Below are 16,713 nucleotides of genomic sequence, written 5' to 3' on the forward strand. Positions count from 1 at the left end.
TTTCTATATGATGCTTGCAATACAATTATTGTTAATTTTTTTCCTGCAATAAAGAATATTATTATTATTATTTTAGATTGAAAGTTAAAGGTTAGTTTTGAAGTAACTTATGAAGCGTCTCGAGAAGATTCCATATATTCTTTAGGCACTTACAGACCTGGCTTACAACCATAATATTGAAGTTCGAGAAATGTTTTTTAATGTGGAACCAAAAAGTGATCAGGCATGATCAGGCCACCAAGAGTGAATAGCTCTTTGCTGCAGAAGTCCTTTATATACCTCGGACCCAAGTTTTACAATAGTTTACCTGTTTACATAAAAAAATTCACCCACAATCAAAACCTTAAAAATCCGTGTAAAGGATTGGCTCCTGAATCATGATACTAATCAATTGGAACAATTGTTTGTTGTACTAAACTAGTTACTAACTACATTTTTCTTAAACAATAATAATAATAACCAAACAAGTAAGATAATATGTTCCTCGAAAGAATAACTAAAGAAAATCGATTAAAAAATATAATTATAAACAAATATACTTTTGCGTAAATTATTTTTACCTCAAAAGTAGTTGCCTCAAGAGAGACGCTATCGAATAGATACAGCAATGATATTACATGTGATAGCATATGTTTTCATATTGGATGTGGGGATGTGTGTTTGTGTGTTTTTTTTGTGTGTGCTTGCGTGTTTGTCTAGGTTAAAAGGAGACAACAGTAAAATTCCAAATTGAAAATATAAAATACTGGTGATTCCCACGTAAAAACAGGAGAATTTATCTCCTCTCGCTTGTGTATTTATTCTCTCAGCAGTTCTGCAACAACGTTTCGTTTAATAATTCCTACTATAAAATTTGTTTTCAAGAATATAAAAATACATCCTAATTAGTTAACACTTTGTTTTATTACAAAATAGGTATAGAAATATAATATTATTGTTGTTTTTGTTACAATTAATTGATCGATTGATTGTTTGATTGAGAAACGCTCGTCCTTACAGGACTTAACCAAAAATGAACTGGGGCTATCTCTTGCCACTTGCAGCACGGATTAATCTCGATTTCTGATATCCAGGAGGCATTACGTGGGAAGATGTTCCAGGACCTAATATTTCAAAAGTGACAAGTATAAAACTTTTGTAGTTTTACTTAAAATACACAAATCATAAGTTGAAGGATTGGCTGGGTGCCAGACTAATGGAAGGGTATAAAAACTTGGTCTTGAACGGTGTAACTTGAGATACTTTCACAGACAATATTAAACTGAACTCATTTATTTACATTATCCTTAGTGGCACTCAGTTAGTAAATAACTATAAAATAAACTATATAACCTGTAATGATACTAAAATATAAAACATAATGTAGTAATTATAACCAATTCAATTATATTACACAATTCATATGATTTGTTCACAATTACACAATTTGGAATAAAGTACACTTTGGTCTACTGTTTAAGTTAATCAGTATGGTACTCATGTTATTTCAATACTGCTAAACATAAAACATTCAAAAGATTGCATGAGATAAAATGTTAATTTCATGTAATTCGTAAACCATTAGCCGTATAACAATAAATTTATTATTTTTCTTAGTATATAAAATTTTCTATTCAAAACGATCTTAAGGGACATAATACGATTTTTATTATAACAAAGTTCTATAAATTAAGGAACAATTATGTTATTATATTAACTCATTATTCCATGTTATATTTCTCTAATAATAACGGATTAACACTTATGCATGTACAGAGTGTGTCAGATAGTTATTATCTGTGTTCCGCTTTATGGTGTAGAGTCAACATTAATTTGAGAAGGAATTTACTCTTTATTGCAATATAATATTACGTATAACAATCTAAATTGTGGAACCGAAAACCTCAGAGAAGACGCAAATGTTGACCAAACTGAGTGCAAATCATAAAAATAATTAATGTGGATGTCAGTTGCATTTAGAGTACTTTACACTAATATTTTACTACAGTAAAACGCACGAGATGACGATTCGATCAAAGGCAATCAGTAATAATTAACTAATGCATTAGATCATTAGTACTGGACTGAATTATACAGAAACCGCAAATTAAATCCCATACTTGTTATGTCATCGTAGAGTAACGGCTTAACCTATACCGTGTGTATGTGTATGTGTGTGTGTGTGTGTGTGTGTGTGTGTGTGTGTGTGTGTGTGTGTGTGTGTTTATTTGTTATTTGTACTTCATTATTTTAAACTCACTAAGAACAGCCTCAAAATTAAAGATTATAATCAAATTAGTTTGTAATTACTGAAACTTCTTAAGCTTCTCTGAAAATCGCACTTTGTAAAGAACATAAATACATTTCTAGTATATTTTATCATGGGACATAGTAACATTCATATCCTAATAAAATGAGCTAGAGATTACACATTTTGAATCCAACTTCAGGGAAGCCTACGTTATCCGTAAACCTACCTTATTCTCCAGCATAACGGGAGCATAGTAACCAAAAGTTTTTAAATGGCATACCAAGCACTCTTGAGACAGGTTTCAGAGATATTCCCATCCTCCGACCCACTTCCCGATAAGTAAAAGACTGGTTACGGGTTACGGGAAGATCATTGAAATAGAATGTCTATACAATATTAAGATTCGTATTAGTTTACTCCACGTTACTTAATACACACCTCCTATTACGATTTTGATTTAAAATAAGTAATTGGATGCATAATCGTGTTGGATATAAAATACAAATTACTTTTCTAATCAAGTAGAAAAATTAGAAATCTTCAATATATAAAATTAGTATAACTTTTAAATAAAAATGGTTCTCTTATTTTTTTTTTTTAATCAACCTACAATATACAATGTTTCATTGCAGTCTAAGATTTAGGTGAATATTAAATACCTTACAGAAACAATGTTACATAAGTATGGTGATTTGTGAATGCAGTATAAGAAACATTTCAAGAAAGAATTGTTTGACTGAATTGGTTGGTGTGTTTTTTAGAGAAGAAAGATCACGTAGACGAACCTGAGACACGAACACGTTCCTCGTCAAGCTGTTGATTGAACGGAAACCAGGTTATGGCGGAAACAACGCACGTCCCTGTCTCTGACACGTCACATGTGGACTCCTTTATCTAGGATATGTGCAATGATTTCATAAAGGATTTCATAAAGGATAAAAAATCTGTTGATTCAACTCCATTTAGTTTTTACTTGAATTATGTTGTACTTTGTATTATTTTATTAATAATTTATATTATTTCATATAATTTTGAAGTAACCAAACCTAATGGGTGATCCTAACTAAAAACTATCAGTTGAATGTCAGGAGTGCTCCAAGAAAAAGCGCATTAAATATAAGTCTTTAGGATTAAGCACAAATCTGTTTTAAATGTTCACAATTTATTTACTTCAACGTTATCGGTAACATAATTTTTAATAAATAATATTAATGAGGGAAGATCATTGTGTGTGTAGATCAATTACGTATATTGCTAGCCACTTGCTTTTCTCTATGAGAATCTCTTAGTCAATATACAGCGTGGTAAAGAGTACCCGGCTTAAATGTCTAGTACTTGACTACAGAGGGTTACTTTTAACGTTTTCTCTATTTAATTAAGTTCAGATAATTAAAAAGAGATCTATCTCTATCAACTATCTGGAAGAAATTGTACTTATGTGCTAAGTACATTACATGCAAACAATAGGTAAGTCATTTTTTTAGGAAAATAAGAATCTTGTTGAAAACAAAAATAACCTCCGAAATTAATGCTATTGATTATTGTGGTCACATCTAGATGTTCTTTCTCGTGGCTTTCTTAGTTGATGCATTTTAGCCGTTTACAGAAATCAGAGACTGTAAATTTTTAAGAGACTGAATCACCTCTTCCTAACCACCACTCTTGAAAGCTATATTCTAGTTTTGACGAACATATCTGGTGTAATGAGGAAGTGTCTGATTTTCGTGAACCAGATTTCCTTTCTTTTTACTCGAGGAGAATACCGTTAATTGAAATAAAACTTGGACAGCGAAATAAAAAAAAACTAAAAAAAATAACTATATATCTTGATAGACAAATATAACCTATAATATAATCTAAAAGCCAATATGACTCTATTATCTTTTATCGTTGTTATTTTACTGTGCGCTACAAATATGTTTACTTTAAACCAATTTTAATCATATGAATGAGCATATTAAATTTATAAAATTAACAAGTTTGTGTTTGTGTATTATTATATTTTACTTTTGGATTTTCAATTACCTAAACTACTAAAAAAAAAAAACTACTTGTAAAACCATACTTTATGCATGGCCTTTCGATTGCCATATGATGATTTATTGGTATTAACCCATTTTTAAATTCTCTTAATACAGTTATTGGTTTATCAGAAATTACATCTCAAAGCATTTATTAAATAATTCAACATGAAATCATATATACAACTAATAATAGATAAAAAAAGTTTAGATGAATGTTACTATAAATGTTTATCCCAGTAAACTATCAATATTGTATACGTACGTTATTATTGTTTAATTTTTATATATTTATTATATATTATTTTAATATAAATCACTATCAATGTCCAATACCAGCAACCGTACTCAATTTCAAATTACAAAATATGGAAATTCTTTAATTTCAAAGCATTTCTGAACCCCATTTCGTGAGGTAAAAGAAACAAGTATTTTTGACAGTATCGTAAATTTCAAAAGTAACTTAGTAGTTTAAAATTGGGAAAACTCATTAAGTGATACAATTCAAAATACAATTAGCGAAAGAGAATAAAATTCAGGCGTTAAGAGCTACAAGTTTTAATGGAAAAATATAGTCTATACAAAAATAATTGTGTAAGTACCAAAATTTCATTCTTTTTATTTATTACCACTAATTTAAAATATATTGTTTTAGACTTAAGACCGCTAACGTCTTGGTTATAAATAATAACATTATACGAAGCTATTAAGCTGGTGTTAGTGTAAACATACAATCCTAAAAAGTTACTGGCTACTAAATTAAAAATATATAACATTGTTGCGCGTAATCTGTAACGATATGTATTCACAAATATGAAATTGGCAGTAAGAAATATACTATTCAGAGGTACATAAATACTCTTAATACTAATACTCTTGTTTAGTGCTATTTACATGCATAAGACATTAAAAAGAAAAAATTATAATTCACAAACATTGAACCAATATATAAATAAATCATAATGATTAATATATATAAAAATACCGGTTTTAAAATACGAGAATAACTTTCTGAAAATTACAAAATGTCCTAACATTAAATTATAAAATTAATAAATATAAATATATGAATGAATATAAAGTAAATACGAAAAATCTTGTGTACCGAATGTTTAGGACTCTAATTTGTTTGGCACTGGTCACGACTTGTTCAGTTTGAGGGCGGATCTCAAGTGCTCAAGGTTGGAATGATCCTCAAACTGAAAAGGTGGCTCTCTATCACACTTGAAGAAGTGTATTCTCAGTAAAAGGTTTTCTAAGCGAACTTATCTGTAGTTTCCCTTTTTTTTTTGTTTTGGAGAGTCCATTTATAAGATTCTAGTTTCACTTTGTCATTGAAAAGTTCAGGTAAACTGCAATATCACTACAAAACCCTAAGTCTGATGCAGAAACCAGTTTTTTCATACAGGAAAGGTGTCTCAAAACGTCAATTTCAAACCTGCGACAAAGTTTATAAATGAATTTTGTGGTTTCGTCGTCCAAACCTCCCAGGATTAGTAAGCCAGTATCAACATTTTTGGTACAATTATTGTTGGTTATATAAGTAACCAAAGGACACTTGCATTGCAATAACCAACCGAACCACATTTTCTGTTTTTGTTACATGCATCTCCTTAATCTGCTCCTTGTTAGATAATGAACGTTTGAGTTATTTTCTCAAAGTAGAGATATCTTGTTCAAGCAGAATGTTTATAATTTTTATAAAATAAATATTTTGACCTTGATTATTCACTTTATTGTTAGTCTCATCCAAATTACGATTTCACTCGACTTTTCTGAATAAAAATATTATTGTTATTTTTCTATTTATGCTTTAAACATCTTACTATTAAATTTTATAGACTTAATGACCGATTTCAACGAAGGACTGTATGGTTTTATCTGAATAATTTTTGAAATTATTAAATCCATTAATTGTCAGTTATATAAAACAATTTAATTTATATAAAATACAATTGCTTGATTTAGTTATTCTTTTTCTAATGCCTTTTTTTAATAGGTAGATGTTAAATTTGAATTAAGGCAAATACCCACCCAGCGATTTATGCATATAGTACAAACTGCAATTGAACATCGTACAAACAAATTAAATACTAGATTTACGTACGTGAACATCAGATAAATATAAACCAAATGAATGATTACATCTTGCTGTAATACTTAGAACAGCCATACCTTGCATACATATATAAAATAAAAATATCATACAGAGAGAAAGAGATAGTAGCTTTTCAGGTCCACTTTTATACAGGTCCACAAAAATAATTAATTAATTTTAAGAAACCAGTAGCATAAAAATCTTTATAATTTCCACATCCATATGATAATTTAATGTATTTTCCACGAAGGAAAGGGTCAAAGCTCGTGTCGTAATGAAGTTAATTTAATAAATATTAAAACATGTGGCTTAGTACGTCCTCTAATTTTATTATCTCTAACAGTGTTGTCGTCCAATGAAATTGCAAAACTACGTGTAACGTTATAGCCATCAAGAATTATATATGATTTCGGTATAATTGAGTTATTTTATTCAAACAGTTTCACCACAGACTTACATTAAATATAAAACTCATTTTATTATTCGTTGGGAATGTGTAAGTGTAAACAACACGATATTCGAAAAATATCGAAAAATATATATTATAAAATTGGAATATAATTCCAAATGTGTAAAAGAACATTACAACCTTTTGTGGAAAATACACTCTTTCTTTTCATCTGGTGTTTTCATTTATTGTTGAGTATTTATCAGATTCAAAGGACTTATAAGTGATAAAAGAAAAAAACTGCTGGAATTCCTTGTTAGGTGTTTTTATAAGTGTATTAAAAACATTATAATGCAATATTTATAATTTAAAAAATGCACTTTAGAATTATATCCAAGATAGTTTCTTTATCTATTCATCGTTCTTTTAGAAGAAAGCATAACAAAAATTTCACTTTATTTTTTAGTCTCTATTAACGTTCAATCCAAGTAATAGAGAAAATTATGTTCCTATGAACTTACATTAATATAAGGTTGTAAGTTTCTGTCTGATTAGATAACGCATTTGGTTACTAGATAAGAGAACACGTCTCAATGACCTAGAAATATCATTAACGTTACGTTCCTTTACTTCTGGCATTACAGTAAGTCCACTGTGAAGATATCAATAGAAATACCTATGTAGATTTAAGAGTTCCTTTTCAAGACGTCCTTTTGTTTGAAGACGCTTTTAGTCTACATTTCCTGGAAATACATTATATATTATCATTAATAACACTTTATTTATGTATATTTATTTTTTTTTCCTTTTTTACTAAACGTAAAACAATATTAATTAATTTCTCCTAATGAGGTTTATTTATTGAAGACACTACAATAATTATAAAAACGTTTCGTTCTTGAACCTTACTTATACGTATGTACCTCTATTTTGGTGGTCTTAATGTTTAGTAATTGGTATTTGTTATATACTGCAAATGTTTTAAATATCTTGGAAAACACCGGGAATAAAGTATAGAGGCAGGAAAAACTTAAAATGAGCAAAATAAATAAAGCCATATTGTTATTTTATAGCATATTGCATGAAAATTTTGCACATACGCTCTTGTTCAAAATACATGTTTATACATATAGTATGCCTTGACATTACCTCTCAGGTAGTATAAGGCAATAAGTTATTTGAAAAATTATTTATACTATGATAATTATTTATATTAGCGTTATATAATAATTTTCTCGTATTATTCATTCGTTAGCTCAATATTATAAGTAACAGTAAACTAAATTTAAAAATAACTATGAAATCGTCTTGAAATGTATTGTTAATATATCTGGAAGTTAGGAAAGGAAAGGGGTATAGTATTAAAAAGAAATGGAAAATTTAAATCTATTTGTCAGCTATTAGGTATACGTAGGAAATGGTGAGAATTACATCATTTTTACCTATCATGAGTAGAGCTGCGTAATAGGTATAAACGGAGAATAATCATGTAATTAAGACATAAAAGAACTTATAATCATATTAATTTACATGATAGATGTGGTGTAAAATAGTTTGGAAGGATGATTTGTCTACACTATTGGGTTGGCCACAGAGTAGTTCCGTTTTTAAACTATTTTAATAAGAGATTTTTAAAGCTGTAAGCATACATTTTTCTGGACCCGAGTATTGCTTGAGATAAGTTGATATACAATAATAAAGAACAGGCAATAAGTGTACTGTGGACGTTAGATTTCAAATCCAGCCGCAAGAGAAGTTCAGCTAATAATAAAACCGGATCTGGGCAACTGGGAAATGAGATTATAAGCGTAGAAGAATCCATTGTTTCCTTGACAATGTATTGGTTTCTGAAGATTTTCCTGTCGCTTTAACAGTGAAGTATATTATAAAATGTGTAAAAAGTGACGTAAATTCACTATGAGAACATTTAATATTTATACTATATTACATTGTTTTTTAATTATATGGTGATACCCATGAGCATATTTAATTAGCACTATATTATACTCCAACAGTTTTTGAAATTTATAATCGTATAGCATCAGGATAAACAGACTGGTATCTTCACTTCCCCACGCTTACCCACTTTTTATACAGTGCTTTGAATTTACTTCTTATTGAATTGGATATGTTCTTACTCGCCTTCGGCTCGCTGGGGGCTACGCCCCCAGGCCCCTAAGTATTGTGTTCGCAAATTTGAGGATAATCGTATTTCGGGAACAGGTTAAGTCCGAGCATTCGATGAGGAATCTGGGCGAGCTTTTAAAAGAAATATTAATCTTGTAGGCATTTTTTTCCTTAATTATTTTTGATACGATTATGTCATAGTTAGCTTGGGAGTAAATAACACGTATAAAAATTTCATTTAAACAGGTCAATCAGTTCTTGAGATATCGTGCGGGCACTTAGTTTCAAGGGTTAACACCGATTAAGGCAATACAGGGACAAGATTTTGCTCTGTTTGTTTTAGTTTAATGAATCAATAAAATAAGTTTGATCTGAAGAAAAACTCACCAAAAGAATTGCAAATCAAGAAACACAGCAAGAGTTAACTTGACCAGATGTTTAATACTGTGTTCTAAATTGAGGCAAAAGATATATCGCAGATTCATTAACGTGTATTAAAAATATATTTGCCATAGGTCAATTAATATAAGAGAAAATGTCTTGTAAGGCTATTGCAGTTTCAAAAACTAGGTAAGTATGAGCATATATAGTTCGACATCGTATATACACGTTACTGAGATTTTCCTAGATAGTCACATATATCTAATTATTGAATAACATGTTTGTGGTTGTAATAAGGTTCATCCTTAATAACTGTAGGTGAGAAAACTTATTTGTACGTTGGTAAAAAACATGTCTTTATTTAGTATCCTCTATTTGTTATCGTCACAGATAAGCAGACAAATATAAAATAATATAATAAGTAAATTAGAAGTAAGGCAATGGCGAGAAAGCTGGAAATAATAGATGGTTTATCATGTCTCGCCTCAAGTTAAAAATATGGGCAATTAAATAGAAACATATAGGCCGTTGGAATAAAAGAAATCAGATAAATAGCAATTTGAGGCAAAACGTTTGTTTTTGCACCGTGGTTGTCCAATGCTTCTTACAATAGTATATAGCCGGTCTCAATACAGAGAGTCCGGATAATACTTAAAAATATTTAGAAAATTCTGTGGTTAAAGTTGATACCTCTTAGTGGAACAATTTCATTTGCAATTAGAAATATTTACTGGTCCGTAATTGTGTATTGATTGGTATTAAAAGTTATTATACTTTTGATTGCGTGTTAGTTCTCCAATGGTTTCAATTTTTGCGTGGTTTATTCAGTCTCATTGAGACAATATATTAACTAATATTGTTCTCGCATAAAGATTTAGCGGTACATATACTTGTGTCAAATTATTTGCTAGCAACTTATAGTCGATAAAACAGTTTTTTGCCCGTTAGTTTGTCAATGCTTGAAATGCAAGCTTAAAGTATCCAATCTCGCCACGGGGAGGCCGGCAAACACGGAGACCATATACTATTAACAGAATTACAGGTATTGTTGATTAATGATGTTCACTCATATCGTGTACAAATTTGTATATTTAGTTGTGTATATACTTGAGACAAATGGCTAGGTAATAACAAACCATTTATTATATTGGTAATAACTGGTTTGTTATTACTTATTACCATTTGTAGTATAAATGTTATTATATTACATTTATATTTTGGTAATAACTTATTGTTATTGAAACTGTTGTTTGCCCGTTAGTTTGTCAATACTTTAAATGTAAGCATGACATATCCAGTCTCACCACGGGGAGACATGGAGACCATATATTTACTGGAAACTTATTTACATCGACGAGGAGTTTTGTTTTGGCAGACCCTCTAGCCTACTGCCTTACGAATTAGAACGGGGAGTTTTGTTTTGGCAGGCCCCCTAGCCTACTACCAATGTCAATTACGACGAAGAGTTTTGTTTGGTTGGTATATCCGGAGAGCCTATAGGATATCACACGCCTTTGGCGGAGCAATTTCCGAAATAGGGGGTTCTGCGGCAGAAAACAGTGATTTCGTGCTATAGTGTAAGTAATACCAGAAACTGCGCAACACATTTTGTCACAGTTCAGTCACTGAGGTCTGTAAAACGGTCGAGGGAGGAAAATTACTATAAAGTTATATTTTATCTTATCAAATACTAATATATAAACTAGTCTCCAGTTATTGTTAAATTTGCGTTTTACGTCTTTTTATTTACAGTCAATATCGCAGTAAATACTCATTGTGGAAGTACAATCTTTGGAGATTTATTTTCCTCGTTAAAGTCTGTATATATAAGGTGGTGTCACTTAATTTTCCGACCCTGATAGTTAAACACATTATTAGTAAAATGTTAAAACTTTTGCGTTGTTTAGTTCATTTTCTCATTTGTATACGCAATATAACTTTGTACTATCTACAATTTCATAAGCCTTTTTAGATAGTAATTCCAGTAAATATGCATAAATATTCAGAAGCGAAGAAAGAGGAGGGAACAGGAAAAAAAAACAAGATAAATTGTGAAGAATCAGAAAAAGTATCAGAAGCAGCCTTTCCCAAATACCCCCTCTAATTGGAGATTACATGGAAGTTTCGGTTGTAATTTATTTCATCTATACGAGTAGTCACACAACTGAAGCTCACTTGATGAAAGAATTTAATTCCCGGCCTTATATAGTTCCAAGCCTTCTAAGCTCAAAATCAATGGAAAGCAGGTCGTAACCTTTTGCAAATTGCAGATTTCAAATCATATCACTGACCTATGTGGTTAGGTAACATACTTTTTAGATGACGGTTATCATTGGAATTAACGCTTCCACCGCACTCTACTGCCACTGCTACTCACCCACTAGATTGAAGTGGTGGTCAGTCACTTGAGTCTCAGGTCACGTGGTGCGGGTAGAGAGAGTGGAGAGCTTTACAACCAGATGTAAGTGGAACATTTGCAAACTGAACTGTGGTTACATATTCTACACCCTTCAAGATCTATCACTTCTCTCAATGATGATTCATGTAGCGAAGTGATGGAGTATTTTATAGCTGCGCATGCAACAACATAATAGCTATAAATATTAATTACACATGTTTCTATTTTAAATATAACTCTTATAATCTAAAATTAAGTAAAATAAACTTCATGGGCTCATATAATTGTATTTAATTTTAAACATTAAGTATTTACAGTTTATACTCGAAATAACCAAGAACATCAAAACTTTGTTGGCATTTATAGTTTCTAATCTCATATCTACAATATCTGTCGCGTGAATTCTTCCTGTGGATTCATGCCAAGTATCTAATTACGATAAATGAGTTGATATGTCACATGTTAAAAAAAAAACCACATGTTATTAATCAATTTCTCTACATATTCAATTGGTGTAGGATTTTGTATTTACTATCTTGGTCAACAATAAGACCAATATAAACATGTTCGCTAACGCTCAGCCAAATCCCATCAAGTGGCATCCACTATCATCGAAATTGACATTTCATAGGTAGAAAAGAAGCTGTATGTAAAATTTTAAGTTTTTGGGTCAGATAGTTTTCAACATTTCTTGTGGTCAGTTACGTAAAAAGGATTTTTTATCCCCTCCAGTGATAGGCTTGAAAAACGCTCAGTCAAAAATAAAACATCATCTATTTCTACAACTGATTCTCCACAGCAAACCGGAGCCATTAATGTAGCATTCTCCTAGCCCTAATATAGCAAAGTTTGTGGTTAGTTATATGCCGCTTTTGAATTAAATACGAGGCCACCTAGATGATGTAAGTGTAAAAATTTGTATTCAGAATAGGTTGAGCTGGTAGGCATTCCATCGAGGCGAATAAGCGATTTGTCTCTGGTTTGGAATAAACTCTTTCCTTTACTTTATTTTTATTTAATTTATCCAATTCTCAGTTGATACTGTGATATAAAATAGTTTTTTTATATACGCAGTGGAGAATGAAAATATAAATAAAAGGACATTTCGTAGGCTATTCTAATATAATTATTGAATTTCAAACAATTACAACAAAACTTATCGAAGCACATTTCTTCTTCAGTCTTTGGCGTGATTTAAATTACGTATGCTTAATATAAATGAGCGTTGAAATAATTTAAACTAAGATAAGAAAACATAAACTTAGTTATAACACGATTGTACAGTATCGTAAAATTGAAGTCCGCAGTAAAATAAAGAACTTATTTGGCTTTTATATACATATTTACACGTATTTTGATACCAATCATTAGAACTCAATAAAAAAAACTCAAAATACACAACAAAAAAACCGAGTTCACAATTGATCCATCAAACTTTTACAGCTTAAAAATTTAAAATAAACGTTTATTTCGAATTTATATCCCAGGTTTCTAATCATAATTTGATTTACATATAATTTTGTGGTGATTGTAAACGTTTTCAAAAGAATTCAACTAGAACAATATTTTAATTGCAGTATTGCATGTTTTAATGTTTGGATTCAAATAATATTATCGTAACACCCTTACTTCAAAAGAGGACTTGTTCCCCTATTTTCTTAATTTAAAACATGTGTTATTAAATATCTTGTAGTAAAGTCTATAACTGGAATGGTTGAAAATATTTCGTCTGTCTGTCTATCCACACAATGTTTCAAGAATGAACTATCAAATAAAATAAATGTTGCATGAAGCTGCATCAGAGAAGAATCACTAGACACAATGTCACACCGTAAGATTAGACTGAGCGTTAGCGAACAGTTTCACATTAGTTTTATGTCCATAACGCTGTCGACAGAACGGTTCTTTTCGTTGGTTATTTACTTGCCAGCTAAACCTATAATGAGTATAGCAAAATGCAATATGTGCTTAAAATTGGACAATCCAATGTATGTCCAGGAACGAGGCATTTTTCTAACTCCAAATTTTGAGATGTGTGGATAAAAACGTTTAGTCGTAGGTCTAGTTTACAGTGGAGGATGACTGTTAGCCATGTTAAATAATCAAGTTTTTTAGGACTAGTAAAATAAAAGTTCCATAACTTCTTGTCCTAAGTGAACAATACATGATGATCGCAACATGATAATCACATAATAGAGTTGATAATCACATGATAATCACATAGTGGTTATGGAGTTTATAGATCATATTTTTATCACATCGATTTTTATCGTGTGAGATTTATAAACAGATTTGTATTACATCTAACGTAATGGAAGTATGTTTTTCACTACAAATGTTTAAATCAACACCTAATCAAAAAATCGGTATAAAAATAAACATATAGGAATACTGACGAATATGCTGGAAATATTATAACTTGTTATTAGAATTCCCTCTTTTCAAATAGTCTTTTAGCATAGTTGTCATGGGAATCATCCACAAACAAATGTGTTAAGATTTGCTTCTCATTATTTTGTATAAATATGAGTTTCTTCTACAAGTACAGATAGAACATGGGGCCTTATCGTACTTCTAACCTATTGTATATTTCACTGAGATGGTACTGTCTACCTTACGAATATGCCACTTAATGTAAACACCAGTAGCATTCTAAATGAGCTTTATAAACTACCAGACTAATACAAAGTTGTCAGACACTTCCTTGATTAGAGGTAACTCTAAGTATGGCACTGTGGGGCCAAACTAGGACATGGAAGCACTATGTAATTAACGAAACTTCTAATAGTCTCTCATTTATGTGAAATAAAGTTTCCATCAATACAGATGTTAAACTAAAACACACGGAGGATGAACTAATCCATACATATTTCTCTTAAACACCTGGTTTTGCATTACGTAACTGTTCCTGCCATTATTCTCAAAGTGGCATTTGCAAGTTAACACTTCAATATTTCGAATGTTGATAGAACATAATAGTAAAACATTTATAATAAAGATGGAATCCAAAACCGTAATTTACAAGCAATGAATTCAATTTACCTGCCTCACATTACTTATACTTGCAATTTAGTGAGAAAGTAATGCTTTGTTATCATGACAATATTTCTACTATATAAGTAATCTATTTGGGATACATCGATCTTCCAGGGAAATATCACGATCGTTTACTAAGCTTCAATTCGTGAGTTTAATGAAAGTCGTTTCAAAAATTAAGAATCTCCGCATCCCATACCGTCTTCTGGTGTATACTAAACATTTTAAAAGTCCAGTAGAGGAGGAATACCCGGATCCAAGAACTAGGTCTTATCCACAGATATCGTTATCACCCAGCATATTTACTATAATCTATACCTGATTCAGCTTAGCTGCCGTATTATCCTCGATAGATTTCGATCTACCTGGAGCTCGGAACGTACTATACGAAACAAATAAATTGTATGAGCTGTGCTCGAGATTTATTGAAATGCATTCAATAATTTAGAAGTGCAGCTCATGCACCATTGTATGCAAAGCGTCTTTGTCAACATACATTCAACAATAAGTAATTAAATTACTCTCTATGCTATGTTTCCAACCTCTACTATTGTTACGAAGGAGACATAAGATAGTTACCATCATCATATGTCCGTTATTTACATACTTACGCTAACGCAGTTATTATAGTTAAATAAAACAATTCTTCCAGACATTTTCCGCTGTTCATTGATACAAAAAGTCAGTAACACATGTAACAACGAACAAATCAATGGTAGGATCTTTCATTTTTTGAAGTAATTAAGAAGTGTTCTGCAAAACTAGCAATGCTTATTAAGTCTCAAAACAAAGTAACACTTCAGATCCAGGTAAAAAGTCTGAAACACCTTGAAATAAAAGGGGTTCCATTCACGAATGCCAGTAGTTTATAGTGTTTACCAAAATTATATAGGGAAGCTTACACCAATATGCGAAATGAGGTAAAACCATATTTTTGTATACTAAAAGAATACCTGTACATCTTGAAGACTGATTCTTTTACTTATAATATGACTTATAAATTAGTAAAAGTTTATATATACTCTCAGGCCTTTTATTTATGGGTTTTTATTCATTTGAAACGTTTAACTCGGATTCCATGAATATACAAAGGAAAATTATTGCAAATCGGTTTAAATCTTAAACATGATGTAAATCTGTTTGTGACAGGTGTCATAGCTAACAAAACTCGGTTGCTTAAGGTTCATATGTTGACACATACGTTATTGAAAATGGCCCTAGACATGGGGTCAAATACCTTACAAATATAATTTTTTAAGCAATGCTTTAATGTGATGTAAACAGGAAAACTTAAGTTATAGTTACGTTTTGGTTTTACATCACCGTTTTGAGACTCGATGACTCTAAAAGGTATTTTTGTGTTCATAACCTATTTAATAATAAAATAACATGAGCACAACAAGAGGCCCCACGTAGCATCCATGAATGGATCGACGTTTTATCATTTTAAATCGTACCACTAGAGGTTGAAGAGGTGGAGTTTCGAAAGAAGTTTATCTCTAATCTCTTTGAGTTATCTTAAAATAGTATAGTTCATGCAAACTGGTATATATATATATATATATATATATATATATATATCTATATATATATATATATATCTATATATATATATATTTTTTTAAATTTAAAAGTCTCGGCTAAACGCTTAACTAATTAAATATCGTGATGGTTAGTTATAAAGCATCAATACGGTTTATATGTACACAATCCCAAATTTCAGAATAAATAAATCTATTGTAACATTTTCATATTTATTTCTCATCAAGTATACAATGACCAAGTTAATTTTTACCTTAAAAACCAAACATATTCATAAATAGGTCATAATCCAGAGAAAAACATCCATTGATTTATGAGGTGACAGAATCTATTTTCTCTGATTAAAGACACTATCCTAGAAATATGCAAACCAATCGTATAAGCATATTAATAGATACATTAATAATGTATAAATATTGATTAGTTCACACACATACCTAGGTATATAAAAACAACATTTTTGATCAAACATAAAACGTAGAATTATGCTTA

Source organism: Homalodisca vitripennis, chromosome 3, assembly GCF_021130785.1.
Source record: "Homalodisca vitripennis isolate AUS2020 chromosome 3, UT_GWSS_2.1, whole genome shotgun sequence".
NCBI lineage: Eukaryota > Metazoa > Arthropoda > Insecta > Hemiptera > Cicadellidae > Homalodisca > Homalodisca vitripennis.